The sequence below is a fragment of the Leopardus geoffroyi genome, chromosome D1 (genome assembly GCF_018350155.1).
Source record: "Leopardus geoffroyi isolate Oge1 chromosome D1, O.geoffroyi_Oge1_pat1.0, whole genome shotgun sequence".
In the NCBI taxonomy this organism is placed as follows: domain Eukaryota; kingdom Metazoa; phylum Chordata; class Mammalia; order Carnivora; family Felidae; genus Leopardus; species Leopardus geoffroyi.
Genome location: NC_059329.1, coordinates 114396865 through 114421828, shown reverse-complemented (window position 1 = coordinate 114421828; position 24964 = coordinate 114396865). Strand labels below are relative to the sequence as shown.

The 24964-nt window shown below is 53.8% G+C and overlaps 1 long non-coding RNA gene across 1 annotated transcript in view; it reads left to right on the top strand.

Moving 5' to 3' along the window:
• Positions 1–14305, top strand: part of LOC123602107 — a 133265-nt gene extending 118960 nt beyond the window's left edge. Inside the window, exon 3 of the long non-coding RNA XR_006714364.1 lies at positions 14145–14305. This is a non-coding gene — a long non-coding RNA (uncharacterized LOC123602107). The remainder of the gene's footprint in view (positions 1–14144) is intronic.
• The last annotated feature ends 10659 nt before the right edge of the window (positions 14306–24964 follow it).

Below are 24964 nucleotides of genomic sequence, written 5' to 3'. Positions count from 1 at the left end.
GCGTCACAACTTGAGCGAAAATCAAGAGTGGGACGCTAGGCTGACTGAGCCCCCCAGGTGCCCCTTGCAGTATGTTCGTAAGTATTTGTTCTTTCTGAGGACATTGTTTTCTGAATTTCAATGATGATTCTTCATTGCTCGTATCTAGAAATACAGCTGATTGTTGTACATTGGGGATGGATCCTGCAACCTACTGAGTTGAGTTATGGTTGTGGTTTGTGTGTGTGTGTGCGCACGCACGTGCGTGTGCGTGCACGTCTTAGGTTCTTTTGTTTGTGCAAGATTCTGTGTTCTGTGAAGAGACATACTTTTCCTTCTTCGTTTCCCACATGGATGCCTTTTACTTCCTTGTCTTGCCTTATTACCCTGGGTAGACCTTGAGTGCAATGTTGAGTAGATGTGGTGAATGTGGACATCGTTTCCTGTCCCTGACCTTCAAAGGAAATTCCAGGCTTTCAGTGTGACGTGTGATGTCAGCTGTGGGTGTTTGGTAGATCCTTTGATCGGGTCGAGGAAATCGCCTTCTGTTCCTTCCTGTGTGGAACCAACGCTGTGCTGTGTGTGAGCCCAGAGATGGAAAGAGTGCTCGTCGGTCTGTGCCGAGACACCCTGGCTGTGGTCTCTGAAAACGGCACCATTTCTGCTTTTGTCATCTGGAACACCTGAGGAACACAGCCCATTTGGAAGTCACTGCCCTCTCTCTGGGCTTGGCTCCTGCTCTGCGGCCTGGATGGGCGCAGACACCACTCATGGGATGCCTTGCGAAGCAGATCCTGGCATGGGGAAGGAGCAGCCTCCACGATTCCAACAAAGTCTGAATCCCACGGAGGCTCAGCCGTCTGGGCTCCCTTAAGCCTGATAAGAACGACTCTTTTACATTCAGTCGTCTCTTCCTTACTTATTGACTCATTCCTCCATGCGTGTAGTGAGTCGTTCCTGATTGAATTCCACAAACGTATGTGCAGTGAGCAGTGAGCCAACAGTGGAGTGACAGCAGTGAAGATGTGGGGAGCAGTGGTCCCTTAAGAAGTGAGATGAGGGACACACGGTGTGTTTTGCAAGTGAGACCGCGGATGGAAGGAAACCGCCACAGGAAGACCAAGACTTATGGGGGGAGAGTTTATTTACCACTTATGGGGGTGGTGCACCAAGACCCATCGGATCTTAACACACCTGTGTTAGTGAGGCAGCTTCCAGGAGACATTGCGATGCCAATGCCATCAAGCTCCTAGCAAGCAGAGGGGAGCACGGATGTGGTGCTTTGACACAGAGAATGATGAGAGAGGGGGATCTGGGCCACGTCCTGGCCCTGTGGGCCTTTTCCAGGTAGTGTGGCTCAGGCATGAAGGCATGGCAGTAGGAGAGGCCAAAGGGCCTGCAGGATGGGATCGCCTTCGTAGGGAATGTGGATGGGAGGAGTCCATTGGTTTGCCACAAGGGCTGGGGGCAAAGTCTAAGCCAAGACACTGGAGGGATCCAGCAAGTGGAGAGGAAGTGTTAGGGGGGCGGGCTTTGTGTGTGTGTGTGTTTTTTTTTTTTTGGTTTGGGGGGGGTTGGTGTAACCAGGATGTACCTATAGTCACTTGAGGGGAAGCACAGGTCTTTCGGAGTTCCCTGAGGCCATAAGCCAGAGCCTCAGACCTTGCACTGGCAGCAAACGGGGACACAGCAGCTGGATTGGCTGCAGGAGGACCCACAGCCGGAAGAGCAGCAGCAGGGCTTGCAGCAGCAGGACTGGCAGCAGCAGGGCTTGCAGCAGCAGGACTGGCAGCAGCTGGACTGGCAGCAGCTGGACTGGCAGCAGCCACAGGAGTCTGAGCCCCATTGGAGCCCCCAGAAGAGCCAAATCCTCCCTTTGGTACCCCACGGCCAGATCATCAGCCCACACATCTTGAGTTGTAGTCCCTAGCCCACCACGGGTATCCATGTTTCTGGTTAGTTTTTTTGGTGTTTTGCCGTAATGTAGGTGCAGTCGGGAGGTGTTCAGGTGTTAGTATCGTTGGCCTGGATCCCTCTCTGTACCTGAGCATGTGTTTACTTCTTTTTGTTTGTTTCTTATCTCTGGCAGGGTACGTCTTTAGCTTTTTTCTATTAGTAGATATTGGAAAGTTTATAATTGTGTCGTACTTTTTACTGTTTAGTATTTTACTGATTGTTTTCAACAATTCTGTGTCATGTGTGTTGACTGAAGTTGTACATTCAATGTGGGCTCTGATCCACCGGTGGATTCTCTTGGCTTTTTTAGATTTCACACCCCTGAACTTCGTGGTCTGTTCTATCCGAGTTCTGTCTATCCTTGTGGCTCCACTGACCTTGTAGCCTTACATCACGTCTCCGTGTCTATCGGCCTTCCTGTGCCCACAGCTTCCTCCCTCCTTCCTTCTTTTCTTTTGATCTTCTTTTTTTCTAAGTGGTATGCCGATACTGTTGAAATCCAACAAATGCAGACATTAACAAACAGCATTCTGTGGTTCTGACACTCTCAAACGTTTTAGCTGTTTGTACCTCAACCATTGTTTTTGAAAAACATGACTGTTTTTACATCTATTGGTATTCCTTTTTAAGTGGTGTCTGTGGGCTCTGGACAATGACATGAGGGTCTATCTTTCCTTAAACTCCCCTGGTGCCCCCATGGCCAGTGGTCTCCTGGCCCAGTGTACATATTCTTATCTGTCAACCCCCTTCTGGCTCTCTGAGAATCCCCTGATTTCTGCTGTGTTTCCCGGGGATGATGCCTAGGGATGGTCCTCCTACTTCTGGAGATTCCCTCTGCACTCACGACACTCCATCTCCTGCTGCTTGGATTACATGGACTTATTTTCATTTAAATTCTTGTCTCCATGGTGCCCATCCCCCAGCAGTTTCTTGAGGAAGAAAGCATTCTGTGTGACATCTTTTGAAAATTTACATTTCTTAAAGAGAATCATAATTCTCACTTTAAACCTGATTGGTAGTTTGGCTAGATACACATTTCTGGATTAGAAAATTTCCCCCCAAATATGGATGAAATTGCTGTATTTCTGTCTGGCTCTTAGAGAGACTGTTGAGAATTTGTACACTCATTCTCACATATGTGTGTGGAATCTGTGTGTTCTCCTCTCTGGAAGCTTTAGACCTTTATTCTGAAATCTCACCTTGTGTGCCCAGGCTCTGCGCATTTTTTTCTTTTCTCCCACCTGTTGTGCTGATAGTGTGGTGCTCCTCCTGGGTGTGGAAACAGAGGCCTTTCAATACCAGAATGTTCCCAAATGAGATCTTTGTTAACATGCTGTTCTGTGTCTCCACATCTCCTTGCTTTGTCTGGTTGTGTTTCCTTGTCTGAGGCCTCCTCAGTGGGGGCTCCAACCCCCTATCTTATTCTTCCACGATTCATCTCTGCCTCTTGGTTCTGTTTTCTGGAATTTCTATTCAAGACTAGCTCTCAGTCTCTCCTGAGTCATTTTTCTTGCTGTTGGACTTTAAATTTGTGAGAATTCTCTTTCAGTCTTTGTGTTTCCCTTTTGGGTAGCTCACTGTTGTTCAGTGCCTCAGGTCTATTCAAAATATCATCTTATCTACTTGAAGATACTCTTCATACAATTTTGAATTCTTCTTTTACTCCTTGAATAATTTTCTCCTCCCCCCACCCCTTTTTCCAGTTTGTGTATTTGAGAATTCCAAGAGTCTGTGTGGAGAAGCTACATAGTCCCGAAGCAGTGGCTGACCATACTTGTCACATGTCCACAGATTCTGTGGGACCTACCAGCGGATGGTGAGCCCACATGTGGCTGCTCCATCCCAAAGAGTCAGCTCTAGAGAGAGGATGTGCTCAAGAAGCTCTGGGCAGGGGAGGGGGCAGCCCATGTCTGGCTGGCACCAATTCCTGCAGGGTAGGGAGGGGGCGGGAGGGCCACTGCATGTGACCTATCAGCAAGGCGTCAGCCTGCTGTGCCACATGGAGATGCGCCAGGTTCCCGGTGTGCCCTGGGGTGCCTTGCTCCTCCAGTCTGGTGATCCTTGGCTTTGCCTCTTGACCTATGGGAGAACATTTCCCCCAACATGTCTCTCTACCTTGGGCAACTCTGTTTTTCTGTAGAGGATTCACTCACTGTCTTGCCTGGAAGCTGTGACCAGCCCCCGGGGTCCTAAGAAGTGAGTAGGGAAGAGGCTGGAGTCTCAGATTTGTGTCTGTACTTCCCTCTATCCCCACGACCTCAGTGTGGCACTCTTGGACTCAGCCTGTGCCCTGTCCCATGGTTTCCCTACCTCGGTTTCCCTATGAGTGGGAAGATGATCTAAACATCTAACTCCTTACTGTATAGACTTTCAACCAATCTGCCTGGTTTTAGTCACACCTGCCCCTGTTCCCAGCCTCAGAGGTCCCCGTAATTGAGTCCCTACATGCCTTTGGCCCCAGTGACGATTCTTCCTTTCAGCTTTGGGTCCTCTGGGGCTTGAGCTCTAGCTCCCCCTTAACTGTGAAGTGAGTCTGTAATAGTCTCTCTGCTCTCCAGTTTCCAATACGTCCTGACAGTTGTGTTGTCTTTCCTTCTCTTAGCTGAGGAGTTCTGCCTACTCGTTATTATATGTCAGAAGGCATTCAGGACGGAACATAAGTAGATGTATATTCTGTCCCCCGTGACTGAATATCAACCACCACTGATTCCCCCCCCCCCACACACACACATAAACTTTACAGTCAGTTGGGTTCATTGCAAAAAGGAATCCTGTTGGGGCTTTTATTTGGATTGAAGTAAATGTAAAGATTAATTTAGGAATAACTGATATCTTTTTGCTGGAAAATCTTCCTATGCAAGGAGATCATGGTAAGTATTTACTCTTGTTCAAATCTTTCCTTATTTCCCTCATGGAGGGGTTTCCTCTCTCCTTATTTATTTATTTATTTATTTATTTATTTATTAAGTCATCTTCTCCAGACATTTTGCATCAGTGGAATCCTATGTGGTCTCTGTGTCTGGCTTCTTTCACTGAGTGGAATAGTGAGTTGCATCTGTAGCTGTGTTATCAATACCCCACTTATTTTCCTTACTGAAGAGTATTCCTTTGTGGATTGCCACATTTTGTTTATTCATCACTAGTTGGTGAACATTTGAGTTGTTTCCACTTTTTGGCTATTGTGGATAAAGCTGCCTTGAACATTTCTGTGCAGGTCTTTGCAGGGCTGTGTGTTTTCATCTCTTCCGAGTAGATACTTAGGACTGGAATTGATGGGTCTTATGGTAAAGGTATGTTTACCTGTTCCAGAACTTACAGAAATTACTTTCCCAATCAGCTATGCCGTACCGTATTCCCACCAGCAACGCGTGAGGCTTGTGTTGTTCGGCATCCTCGCTGACACTTCCTACTGCCTTTCTTCTGGATTACAGCCACTCTCGTGGGTGGAGATGCTGTCTGGTCTTAATTTTCATTTCTGAAATGACAAGCGATGGTGAACATCTCTTCTGTGGTATTATCCATTCTACATCCTCTTTGGGAAAATATCCATGTATATGTATTGTCCATTCTAAGTTGGGTTGTTTGTGGTCTTATGATTGAGTTGAGGACTTCTTTGTTTGTTCTAGATATTTCTTCAGGCCCTTCCTCTTCTCCATTCTCTGTCTCCTTTTGCAACTCTGATTACACATGTATCAGACCATCTCACCCCATCATTATTCTCACTTGTTCTGTCTTCTCTCTGTGTGCTGCTTTCTGGGCTTACAAAACCTAAGTTTATTTGAGTCCAAACAGCCCTTTAATGTATACACTGATATTTTAAGAATCAGTTTCTCTTTGTTTTTAAACTTTGTTTACTTATTTATTTATTTATCTATTTATTTAGAGAGAGCAGGGGAGGGGCAGAGATAGAGGGAGAGAGAGGCTCCCAAGCAGGCTCCATGCTGTCAGCACAGAGTCCGATGCAGGGCTTGAACCCACAAACCATGAGATCATGACCTGAGCTGAAATCAAGAGTCAGATGCTCACCCGACTGGATCACCCAGGTGCCCCAGGATCAAGTTCTCTTTAGAGGCATATGTCCTGGACCAGGATGAATAGTCGCCCTGCTGCAGAAAGAGTGGTCCAACCTCTGATAATGGTTAGCAAGAGGCTACATCTCGTCTTTGCTACATGTCCACAGGGTGTTGGCAATTTGCTTTTTCTTTTAGTAAGCATTGTGTTTTTCATAGTCTTTTCTTTTCGATGTGCGTATTCCTTTTCTCATCTGTAATCTAACTTCTGCTGTGTGTGAGAGACAGATGGTGGCAGCTCCACTCTCTTTCGGAGGGAGAACAGCCCAAGAGAACATTGCTCTCCTCGATTGAAATGAGTCAAACTACAAAAGCTCATTGTTATAAAACCCACTGGAGAGTCAGGATCATAAAGAAAGGTAAATTCACCAAACTCCAGGGGAGAAGAGCACCCCCGCAGGCGTGCTCATGCCTGTTGGATGGACAGAGAATGGAGAGGCCAGCTGACTGGCTAAGAGGTTGTTAAGGGGTGCAAGAAAGCTGTTGGACAGACCAGACTCCTGCAGGGCCCCCAGATTCAGGGCCCTCAACCACATGCCAACTCTTCCCACGGATCTTCGAGTTCTCAGGAGCAGCACGCCAAATGCCAGGGTGGGAACACCCTGGGAAACACATCCTCGTGGGGCGGGGGTCACCATGTACGGGGTGGCCAGAAAGTGGCTGGGTGCTGAGAGAGAGCCCCCTATCTATAATTCCTTAAGGAAGAAAACATGGCCCCTCACACCCAGAAGGATGATGACTATCAGAGAAACAGAGAATGCCACCTGCTGGTGAGGGTGTGAACTCTGGGAATGAATGCTGGTGAGGGTGTGAACGCTGGGGATGAACATGGGTGTGGATGTGAATGCTGGGAATGAATGCCAGTGAGGGTGAAAATGCTGGGAATGAATGCTGGTGAGGGTGTGAATGCTGGGGATGAATGCCTTTGAGGGGATGAATGCTGGGGATGAATGCTGCTGAGGGTGTGAAAGCTGAAAATGAATGCTCGCGAGGGTGGGAATGCTGGGAATGAACACTGGCGAAAGTGCGAACTCTGGGAATGAATGTCAGCGAGGGTGTGAATGCTGGGAATGAACTCCAGTGAGGTTATGAATGCTGGGGTTCAATGCCAGTGAGGGTGTGAATACTGGGGATGATCTAGCGAGAGTATGAATGCTGGGGATGAATGCTGGCGAGGGTGTCAAAGCTGGGAATGAATGCTGGCGAGGGTGTGAATGCTGGGGATGAAACGGCGAGGGTGTGAACACTGGGATGAACACTGGTGAGGGTGTGAACGCTGGGACGAACACTGGCGAGGGTGTGAACGCTGGGACGAACACTGGTGAGGGTGTGAACGCTGGGAATGAGTGCTGGCGAGGATGTGAATGCTGGGGATGAAATGGCGAGGGTGTGAACACTGGGATGAACACTGGCGAGGGTGTGAACGCTGGGACGAACACTGGTGAGGGTGTGAACACTGGGACGAACACTGGTGAGGGTGTGAACGCTGGGACGAACACTGGTGAGGGTGTGAACGCTGGGACGAGCACTGGTGAGGGTGTGAACGCTGGGAATGAGTGCTGGCGAGGATGTGAATGCTGGGGATGAAATGGCGAGGGTGTGAACACTGGGATGAACACTGGCGAGGGTGTGAACGCTGGGACGAACACTGGTGAGGGTGTGAACGCTGGGAATGAATGCCAGTGAGGGTGAAAATGCTGGGAATGAGTGCTGGCGAGGGTGTGAATGCTGGGGATGAAACGGAGAGGGTGTGAACACTGCGATGAACACTGGCGAGGGTGTGAGCGCTGGACGAACACTGGTGAGGGTGTGAACGCTGGGACGAACACTGGTGAGGGTGTGAACGCTGGGACGAACACTGGTGAGGGTGTGAACGCTGGGAATGAGTGCTGGCGAGGGTGTGAATGCTGGGGATGAAATGGCGAGGGTGTGAACACTGGGATGAACACTGGCGAGGGTGTGAACGCTGGGACGAACACTGGTGAGGGTGTGAACGCTGGGAATGAATGCCAGTGAGGGTGAAAATGCTGGGAATGAGTGCTGGCGAGGGTGTGAATGCTGGGGATGAAACGGAGAGGGTGTGAACACTGCGATGAACACTGGCGAGGGTGTGAGCGCTGGACGAACACTGGCGAGGGTGTGAATGCTGGGACGAACACTGGTGAGGGTGTGAACGCTGGGACGAACACTGGTGAGGGTGTGAATGCTGGGAATGAGTGCTGGCGAGGGTGTGAATGCTGGGGATGAAACGGTGAAGGTGTGAACACTGGGATGAACACCGGTGAGGGTGTGAACGCTGGGACGAACACTGGTGAGGGTGTGAATGCTGGGAATGAGTGCTGGCACAGCCGCATTGAGGACGGTGTGCCGGTTTCTGAAAAAGTTACAAATAGAATCACCACATGCCTCAGCAGCCCCATATGTGGCCACATCCCCCCCAGAGAACTGAGATCAGGGTTTCAAAGAGACGTGAGTGTGAACATGCACCCATGTTCACAGCAGCTAATGAATGGGTGGACACAAGTGTCCGTGGATGGATGAATGGATGAGCAAACCATGGCCCATCCACGCAGGGGACTGTCACTCAGCCATGAAGAGGAAGGAAATCCTGACTCCTGCTACAACATGGATGAATCTCGGGGACCTGGTGCTGAGTGAAATAAGCCAGACACCAAAGGACAAATATTGTGTGATCCCCTCATATGAGGTCCCTGGAGGAGTCACATTCGTAGAGACAGACAGTAGATGGTGGACACTGGGGCTGGGGAGGGGAGGGGGTTAGTGTTTCATGGGGACAGAGTCTCGTTTTGTGAAATGAATTCTGAAGATGGATGTGGTGATGGTTGTACGTGGTATGGTGCCACTGAGCTGTGCACTTGAAAGTGGTGGAGACGGTTAACTTCCTGTTATGTGTGTTTTTCCACAGTAAAAATTTGCAGAAAAGGAAGGAAACTCTAGGACATGGGAGAAGAACTAAGAGCAGCCCCTGGGTCTTTAGGGCTCAGGACTGAGAGGGAGATCCGTCCCTGGGCACAGGGAACAGGGGCAGCACAAGGAGGAAGGAGGTTCCCCAGGACCCCAAGAGCTGGCAAAAGGGCTGAGGACAGGGTCCTGATGGGGGGGGGGACACTGGAGGACAGTGAACCCCAAGGGGGGCTGAGGACAGGGCTCTAGGGGGGAGATATGGGAGGACAGTGAACCCCAAGAGGGGCCGAGGACAGGGCTCTGGGGGGGGAGACACTGGAGGATGATGAACCCCAAGAGGGAACAAGGACAGGGCCCTGGGGAGGAGACACTGGAAGACAGTGAACCCCAAGAGGGAATGAGGACAGGGCTCTGGGGGCGAGACTCTAGAGGACAGTGAACCCCAAGAGGGGCCGAGGACAGGACCCGGTGGGGGGGAGACACTGGAGGACAATGAACCCCAAGAGGGAATGAGGACAGGGCCCTGTGTGTGGGAGACACTGGAGGATAGTGAACCCCAAGAGGGGCTGAGGACAAGGTTCTGGGGGGGGAGATATGGGAGGACAGTGAACCCCAAGAGGGGCCGAGGACAGGGCTCGGGGGGGGGGGAGACACTGGAGGATGATGAACCCCAAGAGGGAACAAGGACAGGGCCCTGGGGAGGAGACACTGGAAGACAGTGAACCCCAAGAGGGAAGGAGGACAGGGCCCTGGGGAGGAGACACTGGAAGACAGTGAACCCCAAGAGGGAATGAGGACAGGGCTCTGGGGCCGAGACTCTAGAGGACAGTGAACCCCAAGAGGGGCCGAGGACAGGACCCGGTGGGGGGAGACACTGGAGGACAATGAACCCCAAGAGGGAATGAGGACAGGGCCCTGTGTGTGGGAGACACTGGAGGACAGTGAACCCCAAGAGGGGCTGAGGACAGGGCTCTGGGGGGGGAGATATGGGAGGACAGTGAACCCCAAGAGGGGCCGAGGACAGGGCTCTGGGGGGGGGGAGACACTGGAGGATGATGAACCCCAAGAGGGAACAAGGACAGGGCCCTGGGGAGGAGACACTGGAAGACAGTGAACCCCAAGAGGGAATGAGGACAGGGCTCTGGGGGCGAGACTCTAGAGGACAGTGAACCCCAAGAGGGGCCGAGGACAGGACCCGGTGGGGGGGAGACACTGGAGGACAATGAACCCCAAGAGGGAATGAGGACAGGGCCCTGTGTGTGGGAGACACTGGAGGATAGTGAACCCCAAGAGGGGCTGAGGACAAGGTTCTGGGGGGGGAGATATGGGAGGACAGTGAACCCCAAGAGGGGCCGAGGACAGGGCTCGGGGGGGGGGAGACACTGGAGGATGATGAACCCCAAGAGGGAACAAGGACAGGGCCCTGGGGAGGAGACACTGGAAGACAGTGAACCCCAAGAGGGAAGGAGGACAGGGCCCTGGGGAGGAGACACTGGAAGACAGTGAACCCCAAGAGGGAATGAGGACAGGGCTCTGGGGCCGAGACTCTAGAGGACAGTGAACCCCAAGAGGGGCCGAGGACAGGACCCGGTGGGGGGGAGACACTGGAGGACAATGAACCCCAAGAGGGAATGAGGACAGGGCCCTATGTGTGGGAGACACTGGAGGACAGTGAACCCCAAGAGGGGCTGAGGACAGGGCTCTGGGGGGGGAGATATGGGAGGACAGTGAACCCCAAGAGGGGCCGAGGACAGGGCTCTGGGGGGGGGGAGACACTGGAGGATGATGAACCCCAAGAGGGAACAAGGACAGGGCCCTGGGGAGGAGACACTGGAAGACAGTGAACCCCAAGAGGGAAGGAGGACAGGGCCCTGGGGAGGAGACACTGGAAGACAGTGAACCCCAAGAGGGAATGAGGACAGGGCTCTGGGGGTGAGACTCTAGAGGACAGTGAACCCCAAGAGGGGCCGAGGACAGGACCCGGTGGGGGGGAGACACTGGAGGACAGTGAACCCCAAGAGGGGCTGAGGACAGGGCCCTGGGGAGGAGACACTGGAAGACAGTGAACCCCAAGAGGGAATGAGGACAGGGCCCTGGGGAGGAGACACTGGAAGACAGTGAACCTCAAGAGGGAATGAGGACAGGGCTCTGGGGGCGAGACTCTAGAGGACAGTGAACCCCAAGAGGGGCCGAGGACAGGACCCAGTGGAGGGGAGACATTGGAGGACAGTGAGCCCCAAGAGGGGCCGAGGACAGGACCCTGTGGGGGGAGACACTGGAAGACAGTGAACCCCAAGAGGGAATGAGGACAGGGCTCTGGGGGCGAGACTCTAGAGGACAGTGAACCCCAAGAGGGGCCGAGGACAGGGCCCTGTGGGGGGGAGACATTGGAGGACAGTGAACCCCAAGAGGGGCTGAGGACAGGGCCCTGTGGGGGGCAACACTGGAGGATGGTGAGCCCCAAGAGGGGCCGAGGACAGGGCCCTGTGGGGGGAGACACTGGAGGGCAGTGAACCCCAAGAGGGAATGAGGACAGGGCCCTGGGGAGGAGACACTGGAAGACAGTGAACCCCAAGAGGGAATGAGGACAGGGCTCTGGGGGCGAGACTCTAGAGGACAGTGAACCCCAAGAGGGGCCGAGGACAGGACCCGGTGGGGGGGAGACACTGGAGGACAATGAACCCCAAGAGGGAATGAGGACAGGGCCCTGTGTGTGGGAGACACTGGAGGACAGTGAACCCCAAGAGGGGCTGAGGACAAGGCTCTGGGGGGGGAGATATGGGAGGACAGTGAACCCCAAGAGGGGCCGAGGACAGGGCTCTGGGGGGGGGAGACACTGGAGGATGATGAACCCCAAGAGGGAACAAGGACAGGGCCCTGGGGAGGAGACACTGGAAGACAGTGAACCCCAAGAGGGAATGAGGACAGGGCTCTGGGGGCGAGACTCTAGAGGACAGTGAACCCCAAGAGGGGCCGAGGACAGGACCCTGGGGAGGAGACACTGGAAGACAGTGAACCCCAAGAGGGAATGAGGACAGGGCCCTGGGGAGGAGACACTGGAAGACAGTGAACCTCAAGAGGGAATGAGGACAGGGCCCTGGGGAGGAGACACTGGAAGACAGTGAACCTCAAGAGGGAATGAGGACAGGGCTCTGGGGGCGAGACTCTAGAGGACAGTGAACCCCAAGAGGGGCCGAGGACAGGACCCAGTGGAGGGGAGACATTGGAGGACAGTGAGCCCCAAGAGGGGCCGAGGACAGGGCCCTGTGGGGGGAGACACTGGAAGACAGTGAACCCCAAGAGGGAATGAGGACAGGGCTCTGGGGGCGAGACTCTAGAGGACAGTGAACCCCAAGAGGGGCCGAGGACAGGGCCCTGTGGGGGGGAGACATTGGAGGACAGTGAACCCCAAGAGGGGCTGAGGACAGGGCCCTGTGGGGGGCAACACTGGAGGATGGTGAGCCCCAAGAGGGGCCGAGGACAGGGCCCTGTGAGGGGAGACACTGGAGGGCAGTGAACCCTCTGAAGAGAAGAAGCAGCACCTGTGTCACAAGGTCACAGACATGAGAGATGCTCCAGGGAGGCCCAGTGACCGGGAACCTGAGAAAGCCTTGGATTCCTGAACACTGGACAAGGGACAGAACAGAGAAATGTCTCTGTAGCTTCTGCTCCCAGACAGACTGGAGAACACAGCCTTTGATCGTGCTTGAGTAGGATCAGGAACTGGGAGGGCACAAGCTTTACAAAGGTCTCCATAAAACAAAGAAACCACTAAAAAACTCTATGGCGAGTCCTTCTGGAATAGAGACAGAAGACAAGGCAGGTGGGCAGGAGGAGACCAATCTGGCCTCATTCCCAAAGGATCTCAGGAGTGAAGCTGACTCTGACTTGAAGGTTTGGAGGGGGAACATTGCACCAGGAGGAGGTGTGTCACAGGCATAAAGCAATATTTGTGTTATTTTTAAATGACACACAATTTCCCCAGGGAGAGAACATGAGTGGAAATAAGGAAGTGACTGTCCAGCATCTCAGCTGACCCCGGTGGGTACGTAAAGCCCCTGGCCCAGAAGGCTCCACACCTGAACACCTCCCCTCTGCACCTGCGTCTCTGACCAACTCTGCCCAAAACCCACCAGAAACATGGGCTGCTATGGCTGTTCTGGAGGCTGTGGCTCCAGCTGTGGGGGCTGTGGCTCCAGCTGCTGTGTGCCCGTGTGCTGCTGTGTGCCAGCCTGTGCCTGTTCCAGCTGTGGCTCGTGTGGGGGCTCCAAGGGAGGCTGTGGCTCCTGTGGCTGCTGTCAGTCCAGCTGCTGTGTCCCTGTCTGCTGCTAGTGCAAGACCTGAGGCTCTGAACCCAGACCTTGGGTTTCTCAATGTTTGGTGAAACCTGTCTTCTTGTGGTTTACCCGAATCAGCTCCTTTTCACACATCCTCTCCTGAAGCTCACTTCTGGAGACTTTATCTTTCGGCCTGTGGGCTACAGGCTGACAAGGACCCAGTCCCACGGCCATAGAAGACAGACATCATTCAGTTGGTGGGATGAGGTCCCTCTCGCCTTTTCTTGGGGCACTGTATATCTCCTTTGCCTTTGTCAGTCTGCAGTCTCCGCAGGGCCCTGACCCCTGCACCTCCGTGCTGGGCTCTGGCCTGACCCAGGCTCTTACAGATAGGACAAACTCCTGGCTTCAGTATCCTGAATTTACTCCACCCCCAAAACTTATCCTCTTGTCTGTCTGACCTCTGACTCCAGTGTGAGTGGCAGGGGAGTGGCAGACAGGGGTTCCCCTAAATCCTAGAGACCCTTTACCACCAAGAGTTGGGCCTTGCTCTATGGCACCTATGTTTGGCTGGCAACTGTTCCGGATCCCTCTGATTTGTGTGTCAAGGCAGGAACTATACCATGAAATCCCTAAATAAGTACCCCCACATCCCCGTCACTGTGGTTCTTCATTCTGGTGTCTGATTAGATGTGTCCCGTTCCCTTCCTGCTCTCCTCCCCTCCTCGGGCTCCCTTTGCGAGGTCAACATCATATTGTGCCCACCCACTCCTGTGACCAACCTGTGCATGCACGCCACCTGTCTTGGGCAGGCTGAGGGCAGGGCCAGGGGGTCAGGAACCACATGACACCTGCTTCAAGGTTCTCATGGCCTTTGGAAAATCTGCAATCTGAGGCAACAGACAGAAGCCAGAATGTCTGTTTCTTTAAATTACAGAGTCAAGAGGAATGCAAAGGACATGCATGAGACCCCGGATACTTGACCTTGTTCCTCCCACAGATGGGTACGTTTGCCTGGCTCTGCAGCCCGTGTGGCCTGAGGACATCCCTGCAGACTCCAAACGTGGGAGCCCCTCCCTGGATTCTGTGAAGCTGGGGAGGGGACGTGTCAGCAGCTGAGGCCCGTTCTGAGCTGTCCTCTGGTAGCCACCTGCCATGTGGGGCCGCTTAATTCAAGCTAAGAGAAAATCCTAGGAAGGAAAGGCTTCGGTTCCTATTGCAAGTATGCAGCAGCCTCTTGTGGTCAGTGGGTGCACAGCACACACACAGCACGTTTCCTGCCCAAAGCAGAGAGCTGTTCGGACAGCTCTGGGGGAAGAGGAGACAACTCCACACCTGGTGCTCCACCCAGACCTCCAGGCTGGGGCCCAGAGCCACGATGTCTCCGTGTGGGTGTTAGGCAAGTGGGTACGGCTGCTGTTACTAATCATACTACACTGGTTGGTGTGAAACAAGAGAGCTCATTCTCTCTCACTTCTGAAGGCCAGATCCCAAATTGAGGCGTTAGGACCACAAGGGAGTCTCTAGGGGAGAATCCGGAAAACCTTGTCCCACCTCTTGCCCATTTTCTAGTAGAGTGTTTTTTCTGCTGTTACATTTGGAGAGTTCCTTGCGTATTTTGTAGCCAAACCGTTGGTTCCACTTGTGATTTCCAAATGTTTTCTCTCTGTGCTTGTTTTTCCCCCTCTCTTAGCGGGACTTCCACAAGCAGCACTTCTAACTTTGATGAAGTCTGATTCATCTGGTTTCCCTTTTGTGGACTGTGTCTTCATGCTATATCTAAGAATGCCTTGTTGGTCAAACCCTAGGTCATGAGGATTTTTCTGTTTTCTTCTGGGCATTTTATAGCTTTATGGTTTACATGCTGTGATATGTTTTGAGTTAATATTTAATAAAATATGAGGTTTAGGTCAAAATTCCTTTTCTCCTCTACAAATGTCCAATTATCCCAACGCTATTTTTGAAGTCTTCTACCATTGAATTCCTTTTGTATTTTGTCAAAAACCAGCTGGTCTTACTTGTATGGGTCTGTTTCTGGATTCTGGATTCCATTACCTTCTGTTCTCTATCTGTTACCTTCTGTTCTCTATCTGTTACATTCTGTTCTGTTACCTTCTGTTTTCTGTTACATTCTGTTCTCTGTTATATTCTGCTCTGTTACATTTGTTCTCTATCTGTTACATTCTGTTCTCTTATCCTCTATTTGTGACACCCTACTCTCTATTTTGTTACATTTAACTATGTGCCTTTCCTTTTTGGATGCCACACACCGTCTTGGTTTTTTGTAGCTATATAGTAAGTCTCCACATCAGGTAATGTTATTCATTTAACTATATTATTTTTCAAAATGGCTGTGACTATTTTAGTTTCTTTATCTTTCTATATAAATTTTACAATCAGTTTGTCTATATCTACAGAGAATCCTGTTTGGATTTTGTGGGAATTTCTTTCACTGTAGATCAATTTGGGAGAACTGACATGTTAGCTCTATTGAGTTTTTCAATCCATGAATATAGTGTATCCCTCTATTTATATAGATCTTCTTTGGTTTCCTTCATTAGCATTTTGCATTTTCAGCACACCAAGTCTAGATATTTTTGGCTACATTTATGCTTATGCATTTTATTTTTTAGAGCAACTATAAATGATATTGTGCTTTAAATTTGGCTTCCAGTTGTTTCTTTCTATCATATAGACATTTTATTTTTGTGTGTTGACCTTGTGTCCTATGACCTTACTAAACTTGAAACTCATTGATTGACTCCAAGAGTTTTTGGTTTTGTTTGTAGCGTCCTTTAGGGTTATATACACGATCATGCCTTCCTGTGTGTAAAGTCCAGGAAAACTCAGCTCCCTGCAGGTTCCTGGATCACTGGGTTTCCTTGGAACTGTTCTCACCTCTGTGGCCTCCATTACAATTCCTTTTCTCCTACTCCTTCATTGTTCCCAGATGCTCATGCTCCCCAGGGCTCTGTCCTCGACTGCTCTTCTCTACACGCTATAATTGACCGTAAGGCTGACATTATCTGCCCTTGTTCATTCCTGGTTTTGTTGCCATGATCAGCATTGATAGTTTCTGGATCTGCACCAAGAGCCTGAACTCCAGGACGGTCCATCTGACTGTATTTGCAACACCTCCATTTTGATATCTTGTGGATACTGTGGCTGTGACCTGTCCTCATCTCCCCAAACTTATCTTTCCTCTTGTGACAGGCAGAAGAATAAAATGACCCTTAATGACCCTCACCCTTCTATAAGGTCCTCTTGAGCATGGATGGAACCTGTAGTTCAGGTGAGATATCACCGCTGTGGCTTTACTCTGCTGTGTGTGGTAAAAGGGACATCCGCAGATGTGATCAAGGCTCCTAATCAGCTGAGTTCATCAAACAGGAGACTCTGCTCGGGTGGGCCTGCCCTAATTAGTGAGCTCTTACAAAGGGAGTCTAGTTGCTGGAGACAGAAGTCGAGAGACACACTCCTGCTGGCCTGGAGGGAACCAAACAGCGACATTGTGAAGTCTATGGGGGTCAAGGCCAAGGAGCCACGGGTGGTCTCTGGCAGCTGAGAATGGCCATGGGCTTGTGGCTCACAAGGAAATGGGGACCTCAACCCTGCAATTGCAATGAACACCCTGAGCAGGCTTGGGAGTTCCAGAAAAGAACCAAGTGTGGCTGATGCCCACACTGGCCTCATGACAGCCTGAGGAGAGGACCCAGCTTTGCTGTGCCTGGACTTCAGACCTTAGGGAACGGAGATGATAAATGTGTGTTGTTTTAAGCCTCTGAGTTTGTGAGTTTGTTATACAGCGTTGCAAACACATACACCTCCTCTTAGCACTGAGGCTCCTCTGCTCAATCCCCCGGAGCCCAGTCCTCACCCCCACACTGCCCTCATCTGACCAAATGCCAGTCCTGTAACATCTCCTCATTATCTATTTGTTCCGCTGCTCTGCCCATGAGTGTAGGCTTTCAGTGACCCCCGCCTACTCAACGAGCTTACAGAAATCCCAGACACTCCCCCTGCAATCACCTGCTGGCTCTTTAACTTCCAGTGGAAGGATCGAGCTCCTGTGTCGGGCCTCAGCACTCTCCCCTCTCCTGTCCATGTCCCTCTGTGAGCGGGTGGGCCAGACGCTGTGCATTTGGCCTGGATTGGACACTCAGTCTTCACCTCAACACTGTGACTCCCATTTTATAGATCAGGAAACTGAGGCACCAGGAGGACACGTTACTTACCAAAGGCCACACAGTACCTGGTGCTGACTACCGAGACTGTGCCCTCGCCCTCACTCCCACGTGCCATGGGGCATGAGCCCGCATCCTCGGACGTGATCTCCCGGAGCCCCGCATAACTTTACCAAAGTCTTTATCTGAGGAAACCCTCTGTCCCACCTCCCTGCCCTCTCCGTGGGGGCCTCCGCTCCTCTCAGATGGCCAGGGCCACTCTCTGCTGAGTCCCCTCCCAGGGTCCTCTGCAGGGGGTCCTGCCCCCCCCCCCTCCTCTGCAGGAGTGAGCAGGCCAGAGCAAGATACTCAGGGGAGAGTTATCAGACTGGGGGCGAAGACAGGGCAGACAGCAGTCAGAGAGAACTTTCCCATGAGGAGGTGTCTTCTGCAGGACTGTGTTTATTGCAGGACCTCACAAGGCCCAGTTTGGACCCAAATGTGCAAGAAAACCAGCAGAAGTGAGAGAGGACTAGCAGATGGTCAGGGAGGCCCCTCACTTGAAGAGTCCCGGGGGGCTCGGGGCTCAGGCTACAAGACGCTGTGAAGTTAGGGAGGGAGGAACACGGAACTCACCTTCCCATGGTGCCGACTTTCCATTAGGAGGTGATGGGCACAAGGTTAATGCCCTCCCTCTCTGCCTCTGTAGGTAGCCGGACTGCTGAATGCCCGACTGTGGTGACTGAGCAAAGAATGCTCTGGAGGGTATGATGACATTACAGCTTTAGGGCTGTGGCATGCAGCCCAGGAGGCATCCTGAGAAATCTGAAATGGAGGGAATTACCTGAGCCTGTGGCCAGCACCTCAGACCTTGCACTGGCAGTGGACGGGGACACAGCAGCTGGACTGGGAGCCCCCAGAGGAGCCACAGCCCCCCTTGGAGCCCCCACACGAGCCACAGCCCCCCTTGGAGCCCCCACATGAGCCACAGCCCCCCTTGGAGCCCCCACACGAGCCACAGCCCCCCTTGGAGCCCCCACACGAGCCACAGCCCCCCTTGGAGCCCCCACACGAGCCACAGCCCCCCTTGGAGCCTCCACAGAAGACAGAGCCCCCCTTGGAGCCCCCACACAGCCCCCCTTGGAGCCCCCACACGAGCCACAGCCCCCCTTGGAGCCCCCACACGAGCCACAGCCCCCCTTGGAGCCCCCACACGAGCCACAGCCCCCCTTGGAGCCTCCACAGAAGACAGAGCCCCCCTTGGAGCCCCCACACGAGCCACAGCCCCCCTTGGAGCCCCCGCACGAGCCACAGCCCCCCTTGGAGCCCCCACACGAGCCACAGCCCCCCTTGGAGCCCCCACACGAGCCACAGCCCCCCTTGGAGCCCCCACACGAGCCACAGCCCCCCTTGGAGCCTCCACAGAAGACAGAGCCCCCCTTGGAGCCCCCACACGAGCCACAGCCCCCCTTGGAGCCCCCGCACGAGCCACAGCCCCCCTTGGAGCCCCCACACGAGCCACAGCCCCCCTTGGAGCCCCCACACGAGCCACAGCCCCCCTTGGAGCCTCCACAGAAGACGGAGCCCCCCTTGGAGCCCCCACACGAGCCACAGCTGGAACAGGCACAGGCTGGCACACAGCAGCTGGAGCCGCAGCCTCCGGAACAGCCACAGCAGCCCATGGTTCTGGTGGGTTTGGGGCGGAGTCGGTCAGAGACGCAGATGCAGAGGGGAGGTGTTCAGGTGTGGAGCCTCGTGGGCGGGGGGCTTTACGTACCCGCCTGGGTGTCATATGGCCACTTCCCTGTTCCTCTGAATGTCCTTTCTCTAGGGAAAGTCTGCTTTTTTCTTTTATGTTGAAACAACCACACAAACATTTGTTTACAAGCACTTTTTATTTACCCCCTTCATCCCTGTCACCTGACCCTGGCAACATCTCGAGCTGGTGTTTCCAGTTCCGAGGGCTCAGAAGTAGGAGGCGTGCGCCAGGCTTGCGTCCAGGCGGCGGCTCCCGTGGCCCAGGGAAGGTTCCCTCGGGTCCAGCACGGGGACGCACGCCCGGTCCCTGCCGCCCTGGCACCGAGCTGTGGGCGTGGCCATTGCGCTGGGGGCGTGTCCCCGAGCTGTGGGCGTGTCCCTGGGATGTGGGCGTGGCCATTACGCTGCAGGCGTGTCCCCGAGCTGTGGGCGTGTCCCCGAGCTGTGGGCGTGTCCCCGAGCTGTGGGCGTGTCCCCGAGCTGTGGGCGTGTCCCTGGACTGTCGGCGTGTCCCTGGGCTGTGGGCGTGGTCCCGGGGCTGTGGGCGTGGCCCCTGTTCTTCTCTGGCTTCTTGTTCTGCCTGAGCTACCTGCTCCCTAGACCCGCCTTTCCCCTCCTAGACCTGAATGGGGGGACACTCTGTCCGCAGGGTGCAGAGACCAGGAGCTGTGGGGGTACAGAAGCTTCCGGGTGGGTTAGACTGGCATTCCAGGAAGCCAGTGTGCAGAGAGGAGGACGCAGGTGGTGTTGAGAAGGAGCCTCCCCCGCCTCTGAAGCCCCTGACACAGCCCCTCCCCGATGAGGCCCCTCCAGCTTCCCGGTGCCCCGTCCGCTTGCTCCTCTCCTGGTTGTGGGAGTTCAGCCACAGGGGACAGCGGTCCCAGGAGGTGCCCAAGCACCTCCAGGGGCAGCCTGGGTCTTGTCTCTGGTATGCATGTGTGTTTTGTCTCTAAAGCACTGTTTACCCCCACGTGGCCCCTACTAGGGTTTCCCTGGGTGACGTAGTGACAGCCGTGGTCCAAGGTGTCAGTCTCACTGCCATTCTGTGGGAGAGGTGCCTGCCGGCTCCCCTCCTCCTGCTGAAATAGAGAGCATTTCCACTCCAGACATCTCCTTGTCAAACGTCCTGGGGACCCACCATCGTCGTCGTGGGTGTGGCAATGACAGAAACGGGGTGGGGAGGCTGGCGCCCCCTGCGGCCCACATGCAAGGCGGTTCGGACGACAGTGAAACTTCATTCACTCGGAGTTTGCTGGTGACAGACATCTGCACATACATGATCGCTTGCACACGTACGGACCAACAGTGCGGCCGTCGACGGCAGGAGCCACCCAGCCCGGGCTTCTGTCGGCCCGCCATCCCCACGGCACACCTTCCACACCCCAGACAGCGGGTCCTGGCCAGCAGCCACCTCCACCAGAGCTCCCCTCGGGGCACACACCGCCCATGCACCCCACACGTGCACGCTCCGCCCCTCTCTCCCTCGGTGTCTGTCTATCCCTCTCTTTGTCTCTGTCCATCTCTCTGTCTTGCTCTCCGTTTCTCCATCTCTGACTCTCTCAATGTGGACTCTACTGTGTTGCTTCCCGTGTTTTATTCATTCATGGTGACGGGTTTGCAGGTGTTCTCGCATACAAGGGACGTCAGGCTAAGTCCTGTTGTGCACCTGACCTTCCCCCAGACCCTTGTCTGTCTGGTTCCCTTCACGTTGCTTCCCGATCTGGGCTCTGACATCCCCCGAGGAGCTACTGTTTTGTGCCTTTGAACTATAATCGACTGTTCCAGACCCCAGAGCGTGCACAGTTTGCAGGCTGCCCCCCCCGCCCCAGAGCAGCCATGAGCTCAGGCTGCCCCAAGGCTAATAGGTCCACCCGACCCCTGCTCCCCACCCACTCTCCTGTTTCTCACAGAGCAACCAGCGTTATGAAGTTATCTGTTTCCTGTTTGTCTCTTCAACTGGGATGTAAAACCCACACGGGCTGGTCCTGGGGCTGGGGTGCGGGAGGGAGGGCAGCCCGTGGAGGGGGGTGCATCTCTGGGCACTCGGGGCCCCCACCCCCGGCCTGGTGTCAGGTCTCTGTGATCTGGGAAAGTAAACAACACGGCTGGTTAGAGTTCTTAATAAGTGGTTACAGTGTAACCCAATAAGCTGTCATGGGATCGAGCCCCGGGTTAAATCGTGTCCCTTAGAATGGACGCTTATGACCTAACCCTGGTGCCTGGGAACGTGACCTTAGTTGCAGATAGGGTCTTTGCGGATACAATCTAATGAAGATGAGGTTGCTAGGACCTAATCCAACAGGACCCGTGTCCTCACAGGAAGAGGAGAGGCAGACACATGGGGGGTAGGAGACCGCAGGGCACAGGTGACATGGGCACAGGACTGATGCAGCCACCAGCGCAGGGACACCCGCAGCCCCAGGAGCTGGAAGAGACTGGAAGCGTCCTCTCCCAGAGCTTTCAGAGAGTGGCCCTGCCCACACCTTGATGTCAGGCTTTGGCCTCCTGACCGGGAGATATAACATTTCTGCCTTACGCCAGCAGCATGTGGTGACCTGTGATAGCAGCCTCAGGAAGGGACATGCCACGTTCACTGAATGTGTGACTGTCTTCGAGCTGCCAGAGCGTGTGGCCCAGTTTCGTGGCAGCCGTGGGGACGTGGGCACAGTGTGTGGCCTGGTTCTGTGGCAGCCGCGGGGACATGGGCACGATGTGCAGCCCAGTGCCGTGGCAGCCATGGGGACGTGGGGACAGATTGCTTTCTCTCTACATTGTGATGGTGGATGGAAGGCAAGGAGGAGTCCGGGCCTGTGGGACCAGCACAAAGAGGGAGGTGACAGATGGGCTCCCTGCAGAGGGAGGTGAGGAGGAGGACACAGAGGGCTCAGCGCCCCGGGCTCTGTCCTGGGCAGCACATCAGTGGGGGGACCCGGTGGGAACCTGGGCCTCTGCCCTCCCCCTCTGCCGAGGCCCCTCCGGGATCCTGGTGTGGGTGCGTGCGACCCACAGGACGTGTCCCCCCTAATTCCGTAGCCGCCGGCCCCTCTTTATGGACGTGACTCTCTAAACTATGTCCGGAATGCGATTTTAAAGCTTCCTCTAGCTAATGGGTTAACCATCTCAGAGTGTTGTTTTGTTCGCCCGGCCGGTCCCGCTGCTGCTTTTCCTGTTGTCCCGTGATCCTGAGCAAGCGGCTTGTCACGGCTGCAGGCTCTGGGTCGTCTTCTCCTTGACCCCGTAACCCTGGGGGGGGGGGGAGGGGGGGCAGGGGGGTGGTGAGGCCGTGATGGCTCCTGGTCTGCTGTGAGGAAACTGAAGCGCAGAGAGGTCGGGCTGTTTCCCGGGGCCCACGGTGACCAGGTGGGGGGCCTGACACTTGACTCCAGGCCTTGTGTCCAGAACCCACTGTCTTCACCCCGGGGCCAGTGGTTCTCAAACTGGGGTCCCCGACACCCCTTCGGGGTGTCAGGAAGTCCACACAATTATAACAAGCCTCGGTTTCCCTTTTTCCCCTGTCTTCCATGGGTGAACGGTGGAACTTTCCGGAAGGTACATGATGGGTGGTATTGGGACAGTGGCTACACAGGCAGATGAGAGGCCAGCTGTCCGTCGTGTCACCCTCTTACCACCACCTGGTGAGGAGGACGAGGCACTTAGGCTCCGCAAAAATATGCCCTTTGTGTTTATGTGTAATGGGCTTACTTGTGTTCTTTTATTTATTTTTTAGTTTTTCCGTGTTAACCTCTTATTATCACGGGAATAAACTCCCTGCTTATAAAACTGAATTTTATTTACCCCAAGTTACATTGCGATACAGCCGACATACAACGTTTGTAAGTTTCAGTGTACAACAGGGGGAAGTGATGGCCATGATACAGTTAACTTCCCTCCCCGAGTGACACGTGGCTTCCCTTCAAACACACAGCACAGGCTCAGGTCATGATCTCAAGTTTCATGAGTTCAAGCCTGGCATAGGGATCTGTGCTGACAGCTCAGAGCCTGGAGCCTGTTTTGGATTCTGTGTCTTGCTGTCTCTGCCCCTCCCCTGCTCGCTCGTTCCCTCTCCCTCTCTCTCTCTCTTTCTCTGTCTCTCAAAAATAAACATTAAAAAAAAAAAACACAACCAAACACACAGCACGTATTGCATACACTTGTAACATATTTTCCAATTGTAACATAGTATACACTATGCTGTAAGTCACTTCCCCAGAGCTTGTTGGTCTTGGAACTGGAAATCTGCACTTGTGGGCCACGTTATTTGTGTTATTTTATTTTTTATTTTTTTGAAGAGAGGGAGAATCCTAAGCAGGCTCCACACTCAGCATGGAGCCTGAGGTGGGGCCTAATCTCATGACCCGGGGATCATGACCTGAGCCAAAATCAAGAGGAGGACACCCAGCTGACTGAGCCACCCCAGTGCCCAATCAGTGTTATTTTATTTTATTTCATTTTATTAAATTTTTTTAAACAGTTATTTATCATTGAGAGACAGAGCATGAGAGGGGAAGAGAGAGGGGGAGACACAGAATCTGAAGCAGGCTCCAGGCTCCGCGAGGTGTCAGCACAGAGCCGGACGCGGGGCTCGAACTCGCAAACTGTGAGATCATGACCTGAACCGAAGTCAGACGCTTTACCGACTGAGCCACCCAGGCGCCCCATGACACAAGTCTTCTGTCTTGGAACCTTCCCCTTTTCAAACAGACGCTCCAGACCAACGTGGCAACACCCCACCCTGACTCTTTGTGGAAGGTCCTGAAAGGTCTCAGACATTGTCATGGATCATGGGGGTCTCGGCTAGCTTCCTGCTGCTCGTACCACCCCCTGCCACACTGTGGCATGCCACCGCCACCATTGACTCGTGTGGCCGTGGGGCGGGTGGGCAGGTGTCAAGCTCGGGCGAGGTCTCTGAGTTACTGTCCTGAGGGGCTTCCTTCTTTCACTGGAAACCTGTCTTTACTCTTGGGACCTTCCACTGATTGGATGGGGCCCACCCACATGAGTTTTACTTAAAGCGATTTAAATGCTGATCACGTCTACCAAATAACTTCACAGCAATGTCCAGACCACTATGAGACCAGAAAGCATCGGGAGCCATGGCCCCACTCCCTTCCAGCTGTGTCTTGCTGGATTTTACTCTGAGACATGGGTCTGCAGCAGGGTTTTCTGGGCCACGAGATGACAAGAAGTTTACTGAGGCTGAGCATTGCGTGCAGATAGTCTGCCCCCTTTTCTCTCAGGTGGTCGGGTCAAGAGGACAAGGGTGGGTGAGCTCTGACCTTGGCCGGGCACGGCAGATCCTCTCCTGCAAGAATAGATGCTTCTCACAGCCCTGGGCCTCCTTCAAGACCAGGAGAGTTACCCATGTGGGTCCAGATCCTCTCCGCAAGAGGTCCCCCAACCTCGTGCATACTGGGGGTGCACGGACGCCCAAGGAGGGATTGGGTTCACGGAGGAGGCAACGTGAGGCCGGAGCCCAATGAGGCAGTTCTCCGGACGCTGCCCTCTGCCCACCGGAAAGAGGAGAATGAGGGACCACAGGGGACAGAAGGACTGAGGGGACAGTGTGTTTATTTAGAGGGACACAGAGTCTGGCTGGACTGTAGCAGATCCCAAAGAGCAAAGGTAACATGTGGGATAGCTGCCCGCAGAGCAGACCATTCCTAAGTGCTGGGGAAAGTCGGACGTCACGGGAGAGGTGCTCTGGTCTGGAGTGGACCCGCACCCACTGCCCTCTGGCCTCGAAGCTGGACACAGCTCTTCACTGGTGGGGCGTGGAGGGCCAAGGTCGTCTCAGGTCCAGCTAGTACTGTGGCTGTTGTGACAGACAGAGGAGGAA